General features: G+C 41.4%; 1 protein-coding gene across 2 annotated transcripts in view; it reads left to right on the top strand.

Moving 5' to 3' along the window:
* LOC121898483 (calsyntenin-2-like) overlaps nucleotides 1–26,794 on the top strand; it is a 206,710-nt gene that overhangs the window by 3,070 nt on the left and 176,846 nt on the right. The window lies entirely within an intron of this gene.

Below are 26,794 nucleotides of genomic sequence, written 5' to 3'. Positions count from 1 at the left end.
GTCCTCGAGACACATGTCAGAAGAAGTCGGATGTGTGCAAGAATGTGTGAGTGTTTCATTGAGAGAGGTGTGAATCTGTGGTGCCACAGATAATGCCTGGCTTGTGTCGTCGTGTCATTGCCTCGTGCTGTCTGAACACCGAACTGCGCACACACGCACGCCTCACATCCCTCCAACCTTTCTTGCCCAGAGCTTTTATCAGCAATTCATTTCCCAGTATCTGAGCCATCAATCATTCCAGCTTGTCCTCAAATGCAGCTGTCGCTCCTAAAGACGGAAGAGAGGGAGAGATGTATACACAAGGAGACACAGGCTCAGACAGGCAAAGAGAGAGGAGCCTTTTTAATTAAGATTGCAATCGACAGGCACTTTTAAGAGATGAAACTTTGCCTCATTTTTTGGAAGTGTTTGATCCTGAGTTGACTGTGCCTTTCCTGGCCCTGGGTCCTGTTTGTCCTTACAACTCTGCATGACTCACAATGAGGGCTACTATTTTGGAAGTTCAATTTAAAGGCTAATATTGATAAAGCACTAATCTGTGTGTTCAATTCCCTGCTTTTTCTTTTACTACTTTTGAATTTTTCTTTGTGTAGTCAGTCATGGTTGCCATTGCTGCTCATGCTTACTACCCACTTTTGCTTCTATTTATTTCCAACAAACTAGAAAGTAAAGAAAAGAGCTTCCTATCTAAAAACTTGAGTGATCAACCTGGCTGCTGCTACAATGTGCTGGTGAACGTCGGTTGAAAAAGCAGTAGCAGAAGTCTTTTTCATTAAGGTTGATCAGCAAGGTGCACTAAAAACAGGGACACAGAGTACATAGGAGACATATGGTGTATCTTATCTGAGCATAAACCAGCATCCTGTGAGCCCACAGTGCACTCTGGCCCTGGACTGCATTGTTCGCACATTCAGAACACTTTCTTGTGCTTATTCAGAGCAGTGAGAGCGCTCTCTTGTCACTGGATGCAGAGAGGAAGAGCAGCAGAGAAATCCAGTGTTTACAGTGGGTCCCAGCTACCCTGTTCAGCTGCCACTGAGCCAGTTTCTACTTCACAACTGTAAAAGTTTCCCATCTGTGTCTGCTGAAATGAAACTTGAAACTCAAAAAGGGACATTTCCTGTCCCTTAGAGCATATTTGGGATGCTGTATATTTCTTCCTTGTGACTGCACCTCCAGCTTTCTCTTCAGAGAAGCCGGCCTGAGCTTTTATTGAGATCCACCTCAACTCATCCTGCTTATATGACATTCCTCCTTTTGATGTACATTAATCATCTTATTCCAGGATTGTGCCAGTGCCTTTGGTCTCCAAAATTTCAAAAACTCAACCCTGTTGCAAGAAAAGCATATTGATATTGGATGACTCTGCACAACCTCAGATTATGTTAAATTACATTTTTTTGGCAACTAAACTATGGTTTGAGTATGGCAAAAGGTTAAGCGACTATAGCACTTGGTTAAGGTTAGGGAAAGTTCATGGTTACAAAACAGCAAACACAAGTCTCCTGCACAAAAGTCAGATGTACAACACTCCCATACCACCAGCCTGACCTCTACACCCATATTGTCCACTTTGCTACATAAAGGGCCACTGAGGTGTGCATCGGTTGGCTATGGTTAAGGTCATGATAGGGGTTAAATTAAATATAAATTGTAATCAAGTTCAGGCAGTCAACCCAAGTCCGCTGCTACACTTGCATGGCTTACTTTTCCCGCTGCAAGATATATCCAACGCAACATTTCCATCATGGCGATGTGCTTAAGCCGTCAGTGCTTAAGCCGTCAGTGCTCCGCCGCTGCTCATATAACATTTCAAAAGCCCTGCCTCCACCCCAGCATCTACCTGTAGGTTGAGTTTACCTCCACATCACCCACATCCTGCTGTGCTGAACTTGGTGTTTTCTTGTGGGAAGTGATGAGGTCAGAACGCAGATGCCAAACATCAATGCCATGTTTAATCCATGTGAGTTAGCTGACAGAAGTGTTAATTATGTTAACATATATATATATATAGGTAATTAGTTTCTATGATCATTACCTTGATCATGGATCAACACAGTCTCAAATACTAGAATCTTTCTGTGGTAACTAGCTGTATCAAAAGTGGATTTAGATCATTTGTTCTGACTGCCACAGAGGGGATTATTGTCATCTGTCTCACATTTTCCAACTGTTTCAGTCAGATTCTTTTTTATTTTTTATTTGTAACCCACGTATGGTTTGAGAAGACTTTGACAGCTTTGGAACCCACTGTGTCTGAGTGTTTGTGCATTGTCACTTTCATCCCAGCAGGTGTTAAGATGGATAGAGGGGCCTTTAGCTCGTCACTGAAGTAAGATTACTTTGAGAGAATAAAATGGTTGAAAATCGGCTTCTCGCTGCGCGCAGAGGTCACATTTCAAAGGAAGGCAGGATATTTGAATACACCTTTGAGTCTGCACTGTCCTTCAGCCGGTGATGGTGTCAGCTTGCGTAATGACAAAGAAAAGCTTACTTTCATCTGTCTCCATTTGTTCCTGCTCCCTCATTCTTTGTGTTATTACCGTGGCGGCCCATTGTTCGCCTTCATCTCCCTCTATGCTTGATTTGTTTGGTCTTAGAGATCTGTGGATTTCAAGTCTTTGTTCCCACTGTTGGGAGACATAAGGTTTTGATGTCAGTACGCTGCATCTGTGTGAGTGCACTCTGCTAAACAAATTATGTTCAGTGGGAGTTTCTCCTGTTGTGAAAGTTAAAAATGGAAAGAAACTTCAGCAACAGTGTTATTGTTAATGTACAACTATAATAGTAACAGTAAGCTCCTGTTTTATTTTCAAATATTAACTTTTCTCCATGTTTGGTGCTGCACTCTCATTGCTTGTGCACTGCATTTGCCAGAGATCACCTGTTGATCACACAGTGGGACTGGTACTGTGATGCTGTTTGGCACAAAAGTCTTTTGGAACATTAAGAACTTTTATGAGCTTGACATACAAAGACAGAGTGTTTTATAAACCTGTGACAGAAATAGAAAATGTTACTGCCCTGATAGTCCATTTTTTCTCTCTCACTGTCACACAGTCATGTTATTTCAGCGTGATATAAAGGCTGTAGCTACAGTACCACTGAGGACACTGAGGTTATGTCCTCTGTATTTTTTTCTGGGAATTTTATGGTTTTAGCAAACTATAGAGAATCTATGTGTTACAATTTAAAAACTTTGTGAGTACTTTGAAACTTTGAATTGTGAGTATTTTATCTGCTAATGCCATCATTTATAGACTGAATGTATTTAAATCGGACTACTTGTAGGCTTACAAAATGATAAATTGTATTCCTGGCAGTGTGGAGAAGGCTTCAAAACCTTTTAGACTTTACGCTGGGATATAATTGAAAGTCTAGTTGAACTGTTAACTGAATAAATGAATAATGAAAAATCAAAATTATTAAAAAATGAACAAACCTTTTTGCCCTCTCGTCAACATTTTTTGAAAGTGGTGAGTGGTGCGCTGGAGGGACTTTTGATCCGAGTGTTTCAAAAATCCTGGCTGTGGCCCCGCTTGAAATGCATATTCACCCGCCCTCTGCACTGTATTTATTCATTTATTTATTGATTGAAAATGTAAATGGCTAGATACGCACTTTTGCACATCATCTTCAGTCAGTTAAATCAATAATGACACAGTCTGTTCCGTTGTTAGAAAAGGTGTTATTTTCACTCCTCTGTTATTCCTAACCTAATCTCTGCTGCTGGAGTGACTCAGTCTCCCTACAGGGATCATTCACATTTCAATTAATTATCCAATGTATATGCGCATCCCTCTCACAAATAACTACAGCATGTTGGTTTAGCAATTGATCTATTTTCACACATTTAATTTTCCATCATATTTCCATCATATTTCATTAGGCATTTGACTATTATGGCCAGTTGTCCCACAAATCATTCAAATTCAAACGGCAGCGCTGCCATCCATTCCACTCACTGACATACAGCCAAGCAGTATCAATAAACCAGAACACAATTGCTTTATTCATACAAGGGTCACTCCAATCACAAAAATGGCAAACAGCACCAGTAAACCTCTTTATTATCCACTCCCAAGTTCTCAGCTACATCAAAGAGACCTCCCCAGAAAAGCACCCTGTTTTTTCAGGAATCAATCTGGTAGGGGCCAGATAATTATTGTAGTAGCTACAGGAGCCAACTTCTTTCACCATGGCAATTAACAAGGCTTGTTAACATCAAAGGAAGAAAAATACCAGAGGCTGACTTTCAAACTGAAGTGAAAGTGTACTCATAGTAGGATCAGCTTTAGGTTTAGAGTCTGGGTATTTAGATATACTTGATGAAGAGGAGATGAACACTTTAACCAAAATCAACTGGCCTGAGTGTTGATGAAAACTGAGTCAATATAAGCCCATCTACATTACAGTAAATTCTACATAGAAGTTGTTACCTCATTTCTCATCTATACAATCTGTTCAGTGTATCTAATTATTTTTTCATAGATACTCTGTTCATGTTTTTGGCATAAGCTGCATATCACTTCATTATAAAATTGGTTTGAAAGCAAGCTTTAGTTCTGAAAAAGTCATTAAAAAAACATGTTAAGGTCACTGCATTGAGGAAAAAGAACAACAGATACATCTTGGAGCTTTCTGGGATCATATTTGTTATCAAGCTCAGGTTGTTTTGATGTTCCCCATGAACAAATCTGGCTCCTTGCCAAGTAAATTTGACAGGGACACAGAAAAGCCTCTTTTCCCGGAACCTCAATCACTCATGGATTCGTCAAAAAAGTTTTGCTTCCAGACACATTTTCATCTAGCTTCAACTTTCTCCGACGGAGGAAATGGGTAAATGTAATCCCTTTTCTGATGGGCGAACAAGCTAATCTGCTTACTTCCTCCATTGTGGATTGACTCGGCGATGGCAGAGAGGCAGGTGATAAAAGAAAAATACAGAAAGAGAGGTTTATTTGACTTTCTCTTCTTCACTCTTCCCTGCTCCCCTTCTCTTGGGAGACTGACTATAGCTGTTGTTGGATTATCCTGACATCTCCTGCTCTCCATCTCTCCGCATTCAATCTCCCTGCGCCTCTCTCTTCTCGCTGGGGTCGGCATTGATCCCCTGCTCCCGGAAGTTTCTGCGTTTGTTACAATGTAGTTGGTTTTGTTTTGACGCCTTATCTTTCGCAAGAGTGCAACGAAGGGGAACACGACCCTGCCAATCCGTTACAAGCCCGCTAGGCTGTGGGTGGTAGATAGCGTTGTGTTGTGTACACATACATGACTTTCTGTTTTCTATTTGCTGATACAGTCTGTTACGTGAAGCGAGAATATACACGGGACATTCATACCTCTATTGTACAATTGGATGATGTGAAAAGCCTGGGGGTGATGACATATTTGGGGCTGGCAAGGGTGATTACTGTACTGCATATGTGAGCCGAAGGGTAAAGACAACATCAGTCACATCCATATTTTGTTAACCCTGCACACAACATTATTTCGTTGAAGCACTTGGAGGATACGACCCTTAATCTCTGCCACCAACATCGCTGACTCAAGTGAAATCTGCAGATAAGCTCCCCCAATCTGTCATTTCGTGATATATAGCATTATATGCATCATATTTACAACCTGTCTCTGTGCACAAGAGGATGCATTAAAGTAGAACAAAAAGGAGTGATACATTTTGGGAACAGTGGAAAAACTCTCCAAAGATACAAGAGAAAAAGTCTCTCTTGATTAGCAGATGTGATCATCTATTAATTAAAGGGGTATCCCAGCGGTATTGTTTGTCTTTTCCATCAAGTTTTAGTCTCACAAGAGACACATTAAAAAAGAAGGGTCACAATTGAAGCTGCAGAATCTGAGATATCCAACCTTTTAGTCCATATTGTGGGTCAAGCTATTAAAACACTGGATCCTACATTTCCCATAATGCAGCTCACTATAATTGCATTATTAGACCTTCCTTCCCTCTTAAATTCCCCTATTTTTCAAAATCCCTGCCCTCACTTTATAACATTTTTTCTACCAAATATTTGAAGTCTCTAGCTTAACTCAAGATAACTTTAATGACATCATCAGTTATTTTCTTCAGACTTTAAAAAAATCATGTTAACAAGTCAACTGACCTTTTATGTGTAAAATTGGCGGCGTACCCCTTTAAATGTTCTATGTTTATCAGTGGGCAAATAAAGAACTGTAACCTCAATACAGACATTACAAATACTGACTCGACATTTAACAGACGTTTTAATTGGTGCTTAAGTAAGTAAAGCGTGTTATAATCAAGTAGCAATTACAGGCACTAACAGTGAAGATTGGTCAATTTCTGAGTTAATAAGGCCCCATCACCAGAGCAGTGACATCACTGCAAGTCATGATAAGACCCACTCCTTGGTCATTTACAACGTCTATAACTTTTCTTCACATTGCACAAGCACTGTTCATTTATTCAGAGGCCCATTCAGCAGTATCAGGTTTGAGAATGGAGTGAAGCTCAGTATACTGCATATAATTTTGCTCCTGCCTCAAGGACAGGAGATGTGCAGTCAGAGAGAGAGAGAGAGAGAGAGAGAGAGAGAGGGAGGAGGAAGAGGAGGAGGAGGAGGAGGGGGTGTCATCCTAGAGAGGGCAGACAGATAAAGTACGAAGAGCACAATAACAATATGTGAGAAGATAGAGGGAAAGAACTGCTGCAGCCCAAAGAACTCGAACTTAAGTGTCTGTGACACTTTATTGCGCAAATCACTCATATTCTTTTTGGGTTTTCATAGAAGTCTAATGAAAGCAGGGTTGTAATTTTGATTAATGGTGAGGCCTCCAACAGTCAAGATAAATGAGCTATAGTCTAGTTTATCAGATATAACAAACCATCAATCTATAGCAGGGTTTTAAATGAGAAGATTGAACTGTTTTTGGATGTCTGTCATGGTGCTGAAATTCAGGTGGCTGTTATTCTCTCCCTGTGTGTATACCTATTTCTCTACCGTGTGTCCACATGTAGGGGTTTAGCAGCTTTCAGCATTTTCTAGCACACAATTATCCCATCAAGGACATGCTTCAAACAATCCAAAACATTTCACATCATGTTGCAGACACTTATAAATACATTATGCCGTTTTCAGGTGATTGCCAAGTGCCCTAGCCCTGCTTTAGTAAACACTCTTCCCTGCAACGCAAATGAGTGGCGATGTCAATCCGCCTTCGGGGAAGTGAAATAGACTCTACTTCAGCTAATGCTTATGCCAGTGCTGCTCCCTTGGTGGCTTATTTATGTATGTATTTATAATTTTATGATGTGGTGTTATAAGGTGATACAGTGTATGAATATTCCCTCTATGAGAGCCGGCTGCACAGCCAGGTGAAGGGGAAAGCTGGCAGCTAGTTTACTGCTGAACCGATAATTTAGATAATGACTTTACGAAGGCTGAAGGAGTAAAACTGAAAAGCAAAAGTAGGGGAGGAAAATGATCGTTAAAAGAGGATACCCCGTGGGTAATTATTATACAGTTACACCTGTATGTACGTGTGTGCATCTGTTGGTGAGAGATAGATAGTTTGAACGAAGCTGAAACTTACTTCTCTGCCAATATTTTTCTCTTTTTACATATTATTTTTTGGCATTTTTTCACCTTTAATTTCATAGGTGGAAGCGCAGCAAGAGAGGAAACAGGGGTAGAGAGTGGGGTGAGACATGCAGCTAAGGTCCATGGCCAAAATCGAACTGTGGATGTTGCAGTTATGTGATATGCATCTTAACCAGAAGGCTACTGGGGTGTGGTCCTTTTTTATACAAACTTACCTGATGTTATTTGGTTATTTAGTTCATAGCATAACATTTATTTATTTGATTCATGTTATCTTTGTGAAAAATCATTTAAAATTCTCTGTTTACATCATCATTAAACTGCATTTTGATCAAGTGTCAGGTCAGATATGTCACTCACATTTCATATTACTTCTTTTCACTCTGCACGAGTCATATATTAGCAAGCTAAATGTTACTCATGTTCAGTTAGATAACTAATAACTAACCACTAAACAACAGCTAACAATAACTAATCTCTATGTATTCAATGTGGTCAAAGTGCTTGTTGTTTGAGGCGGCGTTCATGAGCTCAGTATCCATAAATTCTGGCTCACAGCCTCCACTCTAACAAAGTTCTTTCCTGTCATTCAGCTCATATCAGGATGAGCGTTGACAAAGTGACACATGAAGACACTCACACACTCATATAGCTGGAGGGGCTGGTTGAGTATCAGTCTTAACATGGATTGTGACAGGGGCGAGAATGCACCTAGACGGCTGTAAACAAGCGAGCTAAAAATACCAGCAGTCTTAAACGACCAGGAGGGGAGGAAAAAACCAGAGGAAAGGACGTCTGCTTTTTAACATCGCTACCTGTCATGTTTTCTCTTCATCTCTAAACATTATGCAGTTGTCTGGCACTCTGCCAACTCAAACAGATATTGACTTCAAAATATGAGAATCTCTTGCGGAATGCTAGTGTGAATACATCCCGAGCCTTAAGTGTCTGAGTGGCTGTTTTTATGTATGTGCATCAGAGCTCTGCATGTGTGAGTGCGTATGCGTGTGAATGAATATATGAATAAAATCCGCAGGGGGATGGTGCGTGAATACACTTACTGTATGTCCTCAAGGTCAGTCTGAGACCAGAGCGGGTCTTCCATAACCACACACACACACACACACACACAAACACAGAGATATGTAGAGAAATAGCTTGTGGGACACATTTGAGTCTCTCCTCTCATACTAACCATCTTGAAAACCTTGAGGGCCTTTCTTGTTAATGCTGCCCATTACTTTCCCTCGCCTGTGGTGGATGGAATTTCTGTCAGCATCGCACTCTCCCGCGTGGAGCATTTTGGGCTAAGTAGTCCAAATAACATGGCTCTAAAAGCCTTGAGAACAGCTTTTACAGCTTGCCTTTTACCTTTAGAAGCCTCTCCTCTCCTGGCCACTTTAGTCTCTATTTCCTCCCCACTTTCCGCCTTTCAACCATGTTAGAGGGCCTCTCTCCCATCATGCATTGCAGCGTTATCAAAGTCGACCACCCGCAGTTTGTTAATCACGCCGATGGAGGTGTGAAATGGAGTGTTCACACTTGGCAAAGTGGCGAGCTAGCTGCAGCCTTTAAAGTTCGGTTACGGTCAGCTATTTTGGAAGGTGCAGGTGACTGTAACAAATAATATGACCTGGTCTAATTAGAGCCCATTACCCCATCTGTGTGGATGTTATCTCTCCCAATTAGAAAATTGGAAAACAAATTTTCTCACACATTCATTTGTAATACATTAGTCAGAGAAATGGACTTTCTGGCAGGCAAAATGTAGCTGTAGGTGCTTTAACAACAGCACCTCTAGCCTGAGCAGCAACTACCTTGGCTTGAGGCTGAAGCCAGTATGGAAGCACCTTAAAGTGCAATGCCACTGACAGCCACTAGATGCTGGCTCCAAAAAGTCCACGGCTTTAATAGACTCCGATTCAAAAAGTGTCAACTTCTCTCCAGAAATACTAAGTCAATCCTTTTTTCCAACAAGTCATTCTGGTCTCAATCTCTAAATTCTCCTCTAATAAGTGTGCTGGTGGTCATTTTTGGAAATGATTGCTCTGTTAATAAGATTTGAAGACTTACAGTAGCTTTGATGTCTGCTGTGTGGGCATTGATTGACAGTTGGCTCACCTGCTGCTCCACCGGACTCCAGGACTCGCACTGAGTCGGACTATTGTTGCAATATTTCAGTAAGTTTAATGTTACTTGATAACATACCTGCCCTGTTAGAACAATTCAGCCAAAGTAGCTAATATTAGCGCAAGTTAACTAGTGTTAGCTAGGCTCAGACGTAGCGAGGCGTGTTTCCAGAGCGCGAAAGACAACACCCTGCACTCCTTATTTAGAAGGTCCTGGCTCCAAACAGAAAAGAACCAGCTCCAATGCAAACCAATGGGTGATGTCACACCTCGCTACATCCATCTTTATATGCAGTCTATGCTCTAGCCCATAAGGAGGAAGACGAGGGGGAGTTGCATTTATTTCTAACTGAAGAAGAGGCAGAAACAGGCGCTTTTGCAGTTATGTTGAAGCATTGTCACCATATTGTCCCCCTGAGTCCTGCTGTCTTTGCTTTTATTTTCCAACATGTAATCACAACTACAAGCCTCAGTTCCAAAGTTGTGCCTGCGGTGATTAGAATGAGAGGGGTAAACACACTGTCAATAGGACTAATTTAACACACACCAAGATGACTGGCCTCAGAAAGCACTTCCAATGGCGCCCAGTTAGGAAAATAACAAGACGGTCGATTTGTTTTTAACCCCCAGCTGGCACGACTGTTTATGGCCAGGAGGCCGACAGCAAGCTTTAGCTTATTATTTAGTCAGGTCATCAGTCCTAATGCTAATTAGAATTGTCTCCCCATTGGCTTAGTGTGTGCCCACAGTGTGTGCACGTTGCGAGACACAACAAAGGAGCAGAAAATATCAATCTCGGTGTTGCTCCCTCTGAATGACAGAAGCTCCTAATTCTACATATTTGCACATGAAAATAAATTGCCCTTCTCTTGGATAGTACTAAAGCATCCACAGCTGCAGCTGGCCAGGAGTGATACCATTTCATTTACCACCAGGGAAGTAATAGAGGTACCTAAAGTCGCTCTACAAATCCTTTTCAGGGTGAATTTAAGTTTACCCACCTTTTAAAAAAAAGCATTGTTAGCTGTGTCAGTGTTGAACCACTATAAAAGAAAAGTGTACGGTACACAAACCCAGAAAACTGCTAATAAAATTGTTGGTTTACAGTATATTTATGATGAAATCACTTGACGGCAGTTTCTATCCAGCATTTGTGAGGATTATTTGAAGCTCTCATCTGGGTCCAACCTCTCTACTCACTGTGCCCCGGAGCCAGGAGGTTATAAACTCCAGTCTGAAGTGAATTTTAATTAGAAGTTACGATCACATCATCACATTATTCACTCTTTGAGGTTACTGGTGCCTTCACCCTCAGCTGTCTGGTGCTGGCAAACAACCATTAGTATTTTAATAGGTGGTATGTGCCGGGTTACACGGATCAGAGGCAAAAACAACCGAGATGACAACTGAGAGGATTCAGAGTGCTGTGAGAACAGGAACGATACAGTATTTGTGTGAGCTTTGTTTGCATTATTATCACTCTAACGGCCTGATATGAGCAGGCTGTTAAAGGGTAACTTATGGATGCATTCAGGGCTGTAGCCAAGATTTCATAAATACTGAGGTTATGATCCGAGCAACCACCTTCCAATTTTCTGTTACATCTTTTTGGATGTTTAAGGTCACTCGGGTATATACCTGTTTGTATGCAAATGTGTGCATATGCCAGTTTTGTACATAGACAACATTTTGCTGTTTTAATAGATGTTGATGTAAAATAAAGAAATCCAAACAAAAGTTGACACATCTGTATTGAAATCAGCATCTAAATATATTTTTTTCTAATACAAGCAAAGCAGCTTCCAAAGCTCTGAATTTGAACTACATTAAAAGATCACATGGTGAACTCTGCACATCACTGCTAGTCATATCCCTGCTGTGATGTGTCTGCTGGATTTGAGTTGTGCAATTTCATATGTACAGAATGTCTTCCTGCCAGTGTGTCAGGTAGTGGAGAGATTGTTTGTGTCTTGTTGTGCCCCTGCAAATCTGTCTTTTAAAATCGGTGTCATTGCGTGTGTTCAGCCCGGACCACAGTGCCGTGTTGACAGTCCCGCATGTGTCAAACGTTTGTAGTCATGAGGAGCGGCAGTGTGTTGATATAGGTTGTGATTGGGATTTCTTTGCACGGCTACGGGAGTGTCAACACATTCACATGCTGCACTCTATCAAGGTTCCGCGAGGTTAAGAGTGCAGCAGACGAGTTCAGAATCATTTCAGAGGAGGCACGCAAGCTTGCACACAAGTTGCCGCGCCGGTGAATATAAATCTGTATCTGAGCTGAATTTCAAAAATTGACTTAAAGTATTTTAACTTAAAAGTGCTCTTAGATAAGATTGTCGATTAACAAGCGTCTCCTACCCACCCGTACAGGGGTAAGAGTCATAAGCTCCAGAATCATCAGGACGAAGTAAAAACCTCATGATCCAAGTTCATTATCTTCATTTTTGAGCTTATGCTCTCTGTTAAGAGATGTGAAAAATGAGTGTTAATGTTTAATTTAGAAACTAAGAAAACTGCTGTCGTCATTGTCTTACTCTCCCTCCTCCTGCCTAATATATTCATCTCTTCTAGTTGAAGTGCCACTTCCTTTTTCCTCTCTTTTCTGTGTTTATGATGTGTATGTTGTTTACCAGACACTTATACAGAAGTGATGACAGAATGACATTCACAATGGATAGCATACATATGCATGAGACTTATAAGAAGCACACTGCTTGATTTTAGATTTAATAGGTGCTTAAAAGTAATGTGCCTCCGGCAACAGCTAAATCAATCAGTATTTACGTTCTCGTACTGACATCCACCCAGTAATAATAATAAATAATAATAATGGATTTAATTTGTTACATTGTTTGTTTTTCATATGTAGTGAATCTCAAAGTGCTTCAGCATTAAAAACATATCATAAAAGTTACAAAGCTGACAGCTCTCACTGCACATTAGGCTTCATATTCATACTGAGTGATTCCAACTATAAAACATTTCTTTGTGTCACTTTCAACATTTATGCATGTGATTTCTGTATTTTTTAAAATATAGCACAGCTCACAGACAATTACGTACATAGGGAAAGCTGGGGGCTGCTCGCTGCCCCTCCACTCAAAAATATGTTTTTCTTCTTGTTTCAATAGTTGAATGTTTGAGCATCACAGTGCAGAATGATGTATGTGCAGAGTTTGACACCAGAAGGCTGTTTTCACATTCATCTGCTGAAAGTGGAAAGTTTCTCTGAGCTCAATGAAAATCAGATTTTAAGGGATGAGCCTATGAACATGATTTGTGACATCACAACCGCCAAACCTGGTCCAGTATTCAACTTACACAAGTGTAAGCCTCCAGTGCACAAACACTGAGAATGAACTTTACATCTTATGTCCAACAGTTCAACCTTTGAAATGAAATATATTTGTATATTCATAGATTCTGTCATTTTTAATGAGGGAGGAGTAGATGCCAGGAGGAGTAGATTATTGTTCCCAGCAGAGTATTTTTATATGTCTTAATATATTTCTGGAGGGGATCTTTAAGTACTGCTTTGAGAAAGCCAAAAAATGTCAAAAATAAGAAATATTATAGAAATAACTGATGCTGTTTTTAAAAACACACTTTTTGCCAGTTTGTTCTTATCTGATCTCAGTATAAGTTCAACCCATCCCCTGCGTAGAAGAGGCAGGATGAATCTTTTCCAAGTCTGAGGATATGGCTGGATGCCATGGATGCTAATAAAGTTACAATGTAAGAAAAAGGTCAAATGGTTGATCCCATTACCCTTCATAAGGAAAATGACAGTGATGACTGGCCCCAGTGGCCTGATGAGAATCAAAGCAGCGAGGTAGCACTGTGAACCGCAGTGGCTCCGCCTGTTAATAGGACCTTAAATCACTTTACGATCTACATCATTTAACAAGCCTTCATCTTTTGATGCAGTTATGTATCAGCTGATATTAATTTACATCATTGTCTTCATGTTTTGATGTCCTTGACATTGAACAGCTAAGACTAGACTGCTCCCCGTTGTAGCATACCCCATGTAAATGTCATTCTGCGCTGCTGATAGGACAGTCAGTCAATATTATCATCATTTCACTGTTGTAGCTATGAATCCGGCTTACCTTATCAACAGTTCACCCAGGTGAATGTAAATGTCACTGGTTTTGCTGTGCCTTCTTAGCTACACACTCCTGAGAACCCGTTTTCCAGCTATCTCTGCTCATTTTCCCATCGGATACCATAATCCCCTCTGCAAACATTTATAATTATCACCTCAGCTCCCCCATCAAGTCTAGAAAATGTACACACTCGCACCATTGTTCATTATAGGCTGCACAGGGAAGGGTGGATGACAACACACTCCTGACGCACCCATTTATCTGGCATCTCATCGCAGAGTTGCAATATCACTCTGACAAGAAGACCACGATTGCTTGAGCAGGAGGGGAGGGGAGAGTAAAGGGGAAAATAGCAGGTTTAATATGGCAACTGATAAGGAAAGTGAGTGAATACAACCTATGTGAGCCCCTCAACCTGAATCTCCCTATCTCCCCCTTGCTTTTTTTTTTTTTTTGATCATTTTCCCCTACACATCCACCCCCATTTGGAATTGCAAATAAGTCCATGTGTTTCTTTACAGGTGAGAGGAGGAGATAAGGAGCGAGGTATTGGACATATCAGCAATCTGAGCATGTTGTTCATTTCGATTTATTTATTTTATTCCTGGCATTTATTTATCTCTCTGTCACCGTGCATATAGGGCTCCTTGTTTATGTACATATGAATGAGAGAGGATTTTTGCTCATAGAAGCGATAAAGATGGATAGCTTGTTTGTGTGTGATCTGGCTCTGATTGCGTTGTATTCAAGCATGCATTCGAGGGATGGGTGGATACAGAAAATCTTGTTTTCCCAGAATGCTTGTGTGCGTTTCTGAGAAGATTTCCGTGCAATGTGTTGCCGCGTGACTGCGAATTCACAAACGGCTAAAGACGGGAAGGTTGAGATGAAACATGTTGGAAAAAGGAGACACTGTTTGAGTTTGGCTTGAGTCAGCAGGAAATGATAGATGAGCTCAGAGTACCGCCTGGAAGATGGACTCCGGGAGATCACAGAGTCATTCACCCTACGCAGATAGACATGGAGACAGCTCTTGGTAGCTAAGCACAGAGATGGTGGAGAAAACAAGATAAGATGTACAAGCACACACACACATACGCTAAGGCTGTCAGTCAGCGGAGGCGGAGTTGGAAAAACACTAAAATCAGTTTTTACCATGAACAGTAAAGAAAAGAAAAAAAAACTGACCTGTTAGACGTACAGCATCTGAAAAGTGCCTCTGGGCAAGATCGGGTAAGATAGAGTGTTTTGATGGTACATTGTTCACATAAAGAAACACACGCTGGGAATTAGATTACGCTGGTAGAATCTGAAATGGTTCTCTTTTTTTTTTTCAGTATCACCAAACTCCTATTCTCTCACAACAGCTGAAATAACTACACCCAGGACTGTACAGACCAGCCAGCCGGTTGTTTGAGGTTTTCATATCTTAGAATAGTCTGTTTTATTTATCACACATTAGCATACACAAGCCTTTTCTTGATCTCTTCTGGGTGCACAAACAGCAACTGTTCTTCCAAGCTTTACACACACACACACACACACACACACACACACACACACACACGTTCGTACGCAGCTTAAGCCTCTTTGGCAGCGCCCAGCATGCCACGTCCACTCGACTGCTTCAGTGCCAGGTCTGATACAAGGCCAAACCTCGCCAAGCCACTTGCCCCTCAGCGGGTGGTGTGAATCTGGGCATCCATAGATAGCTGTGACCGGCACATCATCGCCATGGTAACTGCCAAAAGACACCACCCCCATGGTCCCAGTCTCAACTCTCACCAATAGTGAAAGGTCACGTATCATGTCCTTGTTCTGTCGGTAACATTTAAAAGCTGCAGGAAACCAGACCGGCATCATACACAGGACTTTGTACACACACTAGCACACGGTTTCATAAACTGATAGACACATACTTTCCTCACACACACACCTGCACACACACTCACATCACAAAGAGAGGGCTCTGGCCTCCGCAGAGATGAGTGTTGGGTATAATCAGTGGCTATTGTTAGCAGAATTACGTTGTCCAAGTGGAGATGGTTCTCCTTGACAATAACTATAATCCAGATCCACACGTTCAGCCCATCAGCATAATAAGGTTGCTTGCAAACCGATCCTTTTGGCAATAACCTCACATCCACCCACCCACGCACACAAACACACACAAACACACACTGCAGACACTGAGACATTCAGGGTACGTGAGCCTCTAGGTGATTGCCTTGATTTTGTCTTGTATCATAATACTTTCTCCAAATTTCAATTTGCTCTCACTCGATGTGCCGATGATTCATTTCAGTCAGCCAACTCATGTGTAACAGATTTATTATAATGTGAATAGTGAGTATGTGTGGCGTGTGGATGAAGCTAACAATTATTTTCATAATTGATTAGTCTGATGATTTTTTCCTTGATTAATTGTTTTTTCCAAAAAAAAAAAAAAAAAAGTGAAAATGCCCTTTTTGACTTCTCAGAGGTGACATATTCAGATCACATATTTTGTCAGACCAACAGTCCAAAAATCAAAGATACTCACTTTACTTTTATGTATGGCAAAGGAATGCAACACATCTACACATTTGAGGGGAATGTCTGGAAAAAAAAGACGGAAACGATTAATTGATTATAAAAATAGTTTGTAGAATAACTTTCTATTTTATTAATATTATGGAGTAGGGAGTTAGGGCTCTGTCTTCATCACTCCCCACAAGTAATACACCTGGACATATGTCTGGAAGTCCAACACTTACAGCCTCAAAACCAAGATCCACCAGTAGAACACCTTGATCAAGCTGTTTAACTTAACTGGTGAATAACCAAATGCACCATGAACAAAGTCAGCTCCTTCCACAATGACTGTAGTGAAAGATCTGCCACATATTCTGGGCCAATAAGACATCAAATAAGGAACTCTACATAAAAACTGGCTGCTGAAACATGATCTCAGAAATCGTCTAAGATGGCTCGGAAAGGCTGACCAAAGATCACCTGACGAAAAACGGTAGAGGCTGAACAGCTGGAGATGGGTCTCTCATGGGGCGAGGAACAACTAGTTGCTAAAGACCGTTATAGGTGGAGGAACATTATTGATGCCTTCTGCTCCATAGAGGGCGAAGAGCATAAATAAGTAAGTAAGTATAAACTTGCCTTGGAGGACTTGGAGGCAGGGCTTATAAAACGTTATATGTGCAGTATGTCATGTGTGGGTGTAGCAGCACAGCTTGAGTTGTTGGCCTGAAGTGGCTGGCAGGCTCCGCTCCGTTTAGGCATCCATCTCTAGCCCTCTCAGTTTTCTCCTTCTTCTCTCCAAACTGCTTGACAATTCCCCCAACCCACCCCCAAATCAATTTCTAAATCCAATTAGTCATTGCATTAGACTGTGAGGAAAACACCACTGTGCACTGTAGCCTGACAAATGTTTGGCTGCTGTTGTTGTTTGTTTGCCATGTGAGAGCTATTGATCAGAGGCTATGAGAACGATAGAGAGAGGTGTGTGTGTGTGTGTGTGTGTGTGTGTGGAGGGTGGGGGGGCGGGGGATGGGACAGAGGACCTGGTGGAGATAAGTGTTATTGTAAATGTGAAGTCTTTTTTGGGGGGGGTGGAGGGAAGGGAGATAAAAGGATTGATAGGCAAGGAGAAAGTTCTGCAGGGGGTGAGAGGGGGAGGATCAGACAAAAGTGGAGAGGGGGCCAACATCTGGCAGCAGCTGGAGAAAAAAGCAGGTGAGGAAGAGAGATAAAGAAGTGGCAGGGGGGGTTGGGGGGGTGAGGGTGAGAAGACAGAGATTTGGGTAGGCTTGGAGACAAAGAGAGATTAAGGGAAGGAGAGTGGCAACACAGTGAGTGTTATTGCCTGAGGTTGAATGTGTCAAAAGCAAAAATGATGATGCCACGCAAGGCCGGGATGCTGCCTGGCTATCTGGAAGCCAGGGGTGCCCACTCCAAGGTGCCAACATGAAAAGGAGAGAATGAGATGGATGGAGGGTGGAAGACAAGAGGCAGGCTGAGACAGTGGGGACTGATTTAGAGGGGGATAAACAAAAGAGACTGATGAGGACAGAGAAAAAAGGAGATCAAAAGGGCCAAGCAGCTTCACAGTTTCACCCAAATCATCCTGAAATCCCCCATGATGCTTTGAAGGCTCTCATAGCTGAGCAAAGCCAAAACAGGAGTTTCTGAAGTATTACACCACAAAACACTTATGGCATGTTGCTTTGGGCAAACGCCTAGAAGGGATAATAATACAATAACACACAATATGATAGAATTTATTTATGTCAGAAGGACACTTCACACATTTATTTCATGAGACAGGTGCGTAGGAGAGGGAGGAATGGATCAAAAAGTTGCAAACAAACTCTGGCATCACTGTCTAACTTGCAATGATACATTTATTTGCAACCAGCACTGAAACGTCGCAAATAAATGTATCATTGCAAGTTAGACAGTGTGCCAGAGTTTGTTTGCAAGAATTTATTCATATGAAATGAAAAGACTACGCAATACTAGAGTGCACATCCATAACAACATAATAACCAATTTCACAGTTCCCAAAATGAGGGCACAGGGTAAACACTGTTCATATGTTTGCATATTACATATTTAAATGCATGTGTGCATAAGTAAGCGATGATATGAGAAAAAAGCGATAAACTATTGCTTTCTTTTTTTTTAATCTTTGTTCTTTAGAGGTGAAGATAGGAGATTTGTGGAAGCACACATTGTTAAATAGTATGCTTTCCTCTCATCTCATCCTCCCCCTCTCTTGTCTTCTCTCCTCTCCTCTCTTTCGTTCCTCTTCTTCTCTTCTCTGTGTCATCTCTTCTCTGCCCCCCTCTTGTTTGTGCCATGATTTCACTTCTCTGTGTTGCAATTTCAACATTTCAATATTTCATCTAATATTTCCAGAGCAGAGAGCAGTGTTACTGAATTATTTAGCAGCACCGGAAATCTGGGTGAAGAAAGTCTGACACACCAATATACACGCAGACACACACACACACACACACACAAACTAATAAACATGCACATACACACTATAGATTTATGGCTCTGGGTGTGGATTTTTGCCGGTGAAAAGTGTAAAATGGTCGTTGTTGAACTGTGACCCGGGAAGGAGAGAGGTAGATCAATCAGAAGAACTGATCCCCTCTGCTATAATCACCATCCACAGACCTGTCCTGGGGCTGATGGATGACCACTCTCTAACCCACCTTCTCTTTCTCATCCACAGATACACACACACACACACATGAATACTGTACACGCACACAGTTACCTATAAATCAGGACAACAGAGACGGGGCCCTTGCTCACTTCCTACGACGAGCATTGTCATGGATATGTGACATTTTCTATGGATAGATTGAGGAATCCTGCAGGGGTTTAATTTGTAGCTTCTCAATACGCCATCAGCAGCTTGCGCATGCATTGTGTATGTGGTCACCAGCGGCGTGCGAGCCATTGTGCATCTGCCGAAAGAGTCATTCTGGCCTTTACGCACGCGGGCACCATTTGTATGAATCATCTCTCTCCTCATATGCTACCTCCATCTCCATTTAGACGTATACTGTGCTATGCTGTGCTTACTACACCGGTAGTCTTCTATCCATCATCATCGCCAAAGAAGGGAGCAGCTTATTATGGGAATCACTGTATTTCAAAAAGGGGGAGAATAAGTAAGAATGAGGGAAATAGGGGGAAGAAAAGAAAGGGATGGGTGGAAGCTTGACAGGTTGTGACAGCATGTGTTTCTGGTAAGATTCCTTTATATCTGAAACTGACTTTTTTTTTTAAAAAAAGTCTATATAAGTCTATATTTAACTACCACAGGCTGCACAAAACCAGCTATAATCAACTGCTGTATTGCTCATGGTTCAGTCTCCTAACAAAGAGCCATGCTGAGCAGAAACAGCTTAATTTTTTACTAAGAAAGCAAGTGTACATTATGGAATCTCAGTCATCCTCAATTACTGTATTTGCATTTGTAACGCTGACAGGCAGGGATGAAGTACAATCAGCATTTCTTTGCTGATTACATCCCTTCAATCAACTCGGTATTCACTGAAATGGCCAAAACCGCTGTGAAGGAGGTGAAATGAAAAGGAAATTGAAACGGCACACCAAGAATACCAGGACAGGAAGGTGAAAAGAGCTCTGGAAAGAGATTTGCTGTGTGTGTGTGTACAGTTTTGCGCATGAGCATGGGAGATGAAACAAGTGGCAGAGGTTACAGATTTGTGCTGCTGGGTCAAGTCATCTATCATAATAGTGCTGTGTGAGCTGAGAGGTTTTATTTAACATTTCCAAACTTTTCTCCAAACTTAAAGCCACTACATATAGATTTATTTTTTATTTGGTTGTGAATCTTTCAAATGATTCTGGATGAAAGTTTTTAAGACAACCCCAGGGAAGATTGAAGCAGTCCATGTGTTGGTTCAGCAACATGATCAGTTTTTTTTATTTGATTTTGAGTCAGGAATTTTAGCTTTAAAGCTTTAAAGTTCACAATAAATGGTTTCAGTACTTCATTAATGTAATTAATTTCCTTTGAAAGTGTTTGATGTAATCTGCAGTGTAAACCAGTGGACTATCAGTTATGGAGAGAGAGGCAGTTTGATTTCATAGGATGAGCAGAAAATCAGTTTAAATCAGAAACCGAGTTGTCAGGAGCTGTAAGATGTTTTATGTGTTTTACATGTAACTATTGGCTGATCCTGACATTCTGTGAAAAGTAGTAAACAATGATACTGTAACACTATCTAACATCTTAGTGGACAGCTTTCTATCTGTTACCTACTGTGAAACATTTTATATTTTTTTTCTGAATGTGTGTTGGTTGAGCAGAGGCTTTCCTAATCCAGATATACACCAGGACCGTACTGCATTAGCACACTGAATGATACCTCACTATTGACTCCCGCCAGCTTGCTGTGTGTGAGTGTGTGTGTGTGTGTGTGTGTGCGCTGAGTCTCCTCCAAGGCGTCTGATCAACTCTCTAGAGCTGAGCTGATGCATACAACGATCAATACCCGGCCTCCAATACCATCCTTCATATACTCGGCAAGGTCTGAGGCATGGCCCTTTCTCTCTCTTTGTACCTCACCCTTTATTCCGCAACCTGTCATACAGCTTGGTTTCATAAAGGAACTGAGCGTCATAATAAGCTGTATTATCAGCCAGCTCGCTGGGAATTCATCTCTCAGCCTCCCCCTCTGCCTTTATTTCTCTTCTTTCTTTTTATTTTCCTCACTCTTCTGTCTTTCTTGCGCATTATTTTACCTCGCTCTCCCTCACCGCTTCCATTTTCTCTCCCTTTCTTTCCCTGTACCTACCTATTACTGATGAGTCGATTTCACGAGTCAGTGATGCGGAGAGGGTACAGTAGAATATGCTGTGTGCGAGTGTGAATAACAATAGCTGTCTGTGCTCTGTAAGAGAAACAATAATTACGTGCACTGGCATTAAGATCACATGCCTCATAACAACAGAAACGGTCATTTTGGCTGAAAAAGCGTTGTTGTGGCTGATTTGAGCCTGTTATGTTAGAAGATCAGCAAAAATGTGATCGACTCATGTTGTGTTTGTCCCCTTGACTGTGTTTAATTTGATTTTCAAAAAGGGATAGCGCTCCTACAGGATATTTGACAGAATATTCATATAAACCAGGGCTCATATTATATTTTCTCTGGTTCTGGGTTTCTCCTGTTTATGTGTGTAGATGGGAATGAGTGCCATCATTAGATATGCATAAAAAAGAGCAAATCCTCATTAATTATATTCTTGATTCTTTGGCATAATCAAATCAGAGCATCTTCATAAAACCCAAATGGGCTCATTTCCCCCATTTGTGCTGAATGAATCAATATTTGTGCCTGTAATTGAAGTGGGAGTAATATAAGTGTATGGCAGAGAGACAGAGAGAGAGAGAAAAGAAATACAGATGTAATTCAACAATCTATATTTTGCCGCACACACACACTACTGTAATTCACACTTGCATTCATGCATGCACACGTTACACAATCACATATCTCTGCTCTCGGCTTACTGGCGAATTGAGATGAGTTGAAATCGGTTGTCTTATTTCTTCTTTTCATAGAAATGTAAATAAACTTATCTAGCAGCATAACCACATCTGCAAAACACATCTGTACATGACTCACGAACATATGATCTGTCTCTATATGTTATTCAGAAACAACCAGGATGTTAAAATAAAAAAAATAAATAAAAAAAAATCCCAGCAAACATTCGAGAGGATGCTGCACAGGAGGTGGCCGAGGCAATTCAAAATTCAAAACAGCTTCTGAAACAGTTTTGAGCAGATATCAGAGACGCAATTAAGCTGTGTGCTCATTTTTGCATTACAGTTACAAGGGATTTCAGCTTTGATGCAGGCCTGTGTATCAACATCTATCGATATTTACCATACTTGCCGGGTTGCTTTTTGTTTGTCGCCAGCAATTTTCGAGAGGGCTGCAGAGGGGGCTATTACAGCACCGTTGTCCAGGTAGAAAGGCCGTCAAAAAGAAACTTGAAGAAATGTTTCTCTGACACTTTTTTTTGAATGCTTTCTGTCATGTGCATGGCTCAGCAGTGGGGCTTTGGGAAGGAAAGGTCACTGAGGTCACAGAGCTGATGGCTCCCTCTGTGTGAACAGCTCAATCTGTTTTTGTTTGTTTGGGTTTTTTTGTGCAATTTCAAATATCTAAATAGCACTGAAAGCAACTGGTACATTCTAGCCTGCAGGCACACATGTAAACATTTGTTCACATGATGCTGAGGTTGAATGGAGATTGACTGCCACTCTTTTTTTTTTTTGTAAATCTTAAAGCTCCGCTCTCCTCACTCCCGCTGTGCGACTTGAAATCATTGTATTGTGTTTACAGTCTGCTTCTCTTTTTGCTTTCTCTCCAACATTTTCCTCAGGTTAGTTTGACCTGTTATTTTATTACTTGTCTATTTATTTGGATTTGTCTCTTTCATTCTTACTTCTCTCCATTTTTTTTTGTCACACCTCACTCTCTTGCCTGCTTTCTCTATAGCTGTGACCTTCTCTCTCTCTGATCTCCATCTCACCTTTGTCCAGATCATCCCTCTTCTAGTTGTGTGTGTGTGTGTGTGTGTGTGTGTGCATGTGTGTATTGTCCTCACAGTGTTCGCCCTGTGTGGCAGAAGATTCTTGCGGTGACATTTGAGGAGGCTTGTGTGTTGTGGCTCTAGCTTATTGTTATGGAGCGATGCTACTCCTGCTGCCATGCCACAGCCCTCGAGCTGCCCTGGGAGGCGTGGTTAGACAGACACACACTCTCTTTCACACACGCACACACATACAGATATATATTGACTTTATTTTTGCAGATATACTAAAACTCAGAGGAATCAAGATTTGTATTTTTTGATTTTTTGCACTCACAGATATCTACAGGCTGAAATATCTGTCTTTCTTTCTTTTTTCAGACGCACTTATACACTCTCTCTATCATGAGCCGAGCACTGTATACTTAAGTCAACATATATTGTGGAGTTTGACCGAGCAAGACTCCCGCAGGCCGGAGACGATAGAATTGAATTAACAAACTGGAGACCTGAGGACACAGTACACATGAAGCAAGAGCAAGAAAAGGGACAGAGAGAGACGAGCAGATTTCATTTCCCAAAATGTGATCCAACGTCCGCTGTGTTGCAGAGTCAGGAGCACACTAAACTTCCCATGGACATTCCCAGTCATTAAGGGACTGTAGGATGACAACCACTGTAACCATTCTCCGCCTAAAGACCACAAACACTGAGTGACACGCTGCCGTCACTGTTTTCCTCCCACTGTAATCTTCACTGGATGCTGCTTTTTAATAGGCTGATGGAAGACAAATAATTGTTTTGAGGGGAGCCGAGCTAGGTCCTAATTCAATCTTCTCACCACCAAATCCCCACTCAAACAGGCTAATGCACATTAATGAGATTTCATAGCTCTTAATAGGAGACAATGGAAGCGTCTGTGCAGGTTTTTACTGCGAGTATATGCTTATGTGTTTGACTTTATTGGATGTGTATGTGTGTATGTCTGTGGTGTCTGTCTGGTCTAAATCTGTTTTCATTAGCTGCTGCATGAGCTCATGCGTACTTATCCATCTGCTTTGGGGGATACATGCACAGTAAGCAGTGTGGACACACAACATACCGACTGGGTGTTTTATAGAGAAAGACAGACAAAAACATTAGAATCACTGGAAGACTGACTTTCTGTTTTTCCTTTCTCTTCATTCAACTCTTCCTCCACCTGGTCATCTTTGTTTTTGGAGATGATTTATATTTTTTTTTGCAGAAGTGCATGACACTAAATAATTGAAAGCATTAATAGATGTATATAGTATGGGAAGTGGTGTCAGTCACCTTTAAGTTATGGAGTCATTAAAGGGGACCTATTATGCTTTTCCTTATTTTCAGTCATATATATATGTTATAATGTCAGATGTTCATATTAAATGTGGCCAAAATGTCACATAATGAGGTAAACATATGTAGAAATAATCCCTGTGAGCAAAAAGCACCAGCTTCAGACTGCTCTGAATGCTCAGTTTCCAATGTTTTTTTTCTACTTTCAGTCCGAGCCGACATTGGCTCATGATGAATTTCTTTATATGGTCATCTGCTCCACACACAGCGTGCAAGTTCACTGCTCTGCTTCGCTAACATTATGGTGTTTTCCATTGTTTTGGGGGTAGTCATGCTGAGCCATGACTCGAGTCGAGCTGGCACGCTGTGAGTGTTTTTCTATCTCACAGCAGGGCAAAGTAAAATAAGTTGTTTACCTGTTGGAGGTGTGCTGGTCGTCTGCAGCTCTTCCTCAAATATTATCATCACTGTGGCTGTTTCTGCTTGTACTTTTCCTCCCTGCATTATTTCCAACCGATCTGCTGAACAAAGACCTCCAAATTTCTCCATACCTTGTTGTGTCGACTGTTTTTTAGTGCTGCTGACAAAGCGCTGCTAATTCAGTGAGGAACACATTTCATTTCCTGTAAATTCATCACAATAAAAGTCTCCCTTTATTTAGTCATTAAAAAGCTTTTAATATGAAGAAGTAAAGCAGGAAATGTGGGGTTTTAATCAGCGGTAACTTAGCATGGCTCTGATACGGCTGCCCAATCAGAACAGAGTGAGCTCATCTGGAGGGGGGCCTTAAAGAAACTAAGCCAAAGACTGCCTGTTAGAGACAGAGGCTGAACTGAGGGGCTGCATTAAGGGCCAGTATAAGATAAATAAGGAATTTTTTGAACTGTGAATCATGCAAAGCTACTCTAGTGGTAGTAGTAGCCCCAGAATAAAAATATAGAGCTGAAAATGAGCATAATAGGCCCCCTTTAACATTGCATTGCGTGTTGCTTACAGTGATTTACCAGGACTCAGCTGTACTAGGCAAGTCATCATCGTCATTCAGTGGGCAGGGCTGGTTTTTATTCCTGTAAAACACAACAAGCCTCTGCACTGTGAACTTGTAACTTGACCTCTGAGTTTTTGGCATTTAGAAAGGATTCCTGAAAATCTGCGATGGCTCAGTCAGTGCTTCACAGAGTGAAACACACAGTGGGCAGCTGTGGCTCAGGAGGTAAAGCGGGTTGTCCACTAATTAGAAAGTGGGTGGTTAGATCCCCGACTCCTCCTGTCCACATGTCAAAGTATCCTTGGACAAGATACTGAACCCCAAATTGCTTCCGATAGTTGCAAAAGCACCTTGTGCGGTAGCTTGCCGCCATCGATGCGTGAGTGTGCGTGTGAATGGGTGAGTGAGCAGTAGAAACATTTAAAGCACTTCGGATAAAAAGCGCTATATAAATACAGCCAATTAACATTTACAGAACTGTGTCTGTTTCTCACTCTCATTACCTCTCCTGCATTGTTGCTCTCTCTTTCTCATTTCACCTAACTTGTCCAGAACCGGAGGGGCCCAGCCATGCGTGTTGCAAGCTGAAATGTAAGGATGTTCCTGTTTGTCCCCTGTGAGTGTCTAATTGATCCGTAGCCACAACGACAAGACTTGACATATACCCAACATCCTCCCACAGCGATGGTGGTGGTGGTCCACTTTTCTCTTCATGTTGGCAGTTTAAATTTATAGGTAAAAGGTTGGACGGCAAAGTTCAGAAACTGCTGCACAATCAAACATGTCATCCTTTTAGGATTGGCCTGGCATAGCAACGGTTTATGTACTAAACTAAAAGACCTACTATAACAATATATATGTATATGCATGTATTTATCTGTTTTATTTAGGGTTGCATTGTCACAGCAGTGAGTGTTTACCATTTTTTATTGTAGAAGGGAAGTTTAGATAAATGAAATGGAATTAAATTATAATAAACCTAACTTGCTGCAGAACCACATCACATGCTATAACTCCAGTATGGTCCTTTACAATGTTTTGTTCACTGGTCATTGTTACAGTATCACTTTCTCTGAGCTCTGATGAAAGGAGCTGGCCTTGGGTGCAGCTATCGACTGATAGAGAACCCTTTGTCCGACTTCTCTCATATCACCTTGCAAGGCAAAACAGAAACACACACACAATACCTCATGTTCTCTGCCCGATATTCTAAACAAGTCTTTCTTTCCTCTCTCCGCCTCAGGTGCTTTGTGCATCGAACATCACCTCACCTAACACCTCTGCCTCTCCAGCTGTCAACCACCTGTCTTTGTCTCCAAGTGGATGAATTGATTCTGAGGACATGTATGCGTTAGCGTAGCTACAACTCTTCTACTAGATGAAATCCAGGTCTAACCCATCACAACAGCACTGAGACTTAGCCAGGCCTCAGCGGCCATCGCTGCAGGGGTCATCCCACTCACACACCGCACAAAAGACACACAAACATGCATTACACACCACACCAATCACTGGTGCTATAACTGAGTTATTAGCCCAGTGTTGAAAGCTAAAGCATAAACCCACTGCTTCACCCCA

The sequence above is a fragment of the Thunnus maccoyii genome, chromosome 6, assembly GCF_910596095.1.
Source record: "Thunnus maccoyii chromosome 6, fThuMac1.1, whole genome shotgun sequence".
Lineage (NCBI taxonomy): Eukaryota > Metazoa > Chordata > Actinopteri > Scombriformes > Scombridae > Thunnus > Thunnus maccoyii.
Note: the sequence above shows the minus strand (reverse complement) of the source record. Positions and strands in the feature narration are given on the sequence as shown.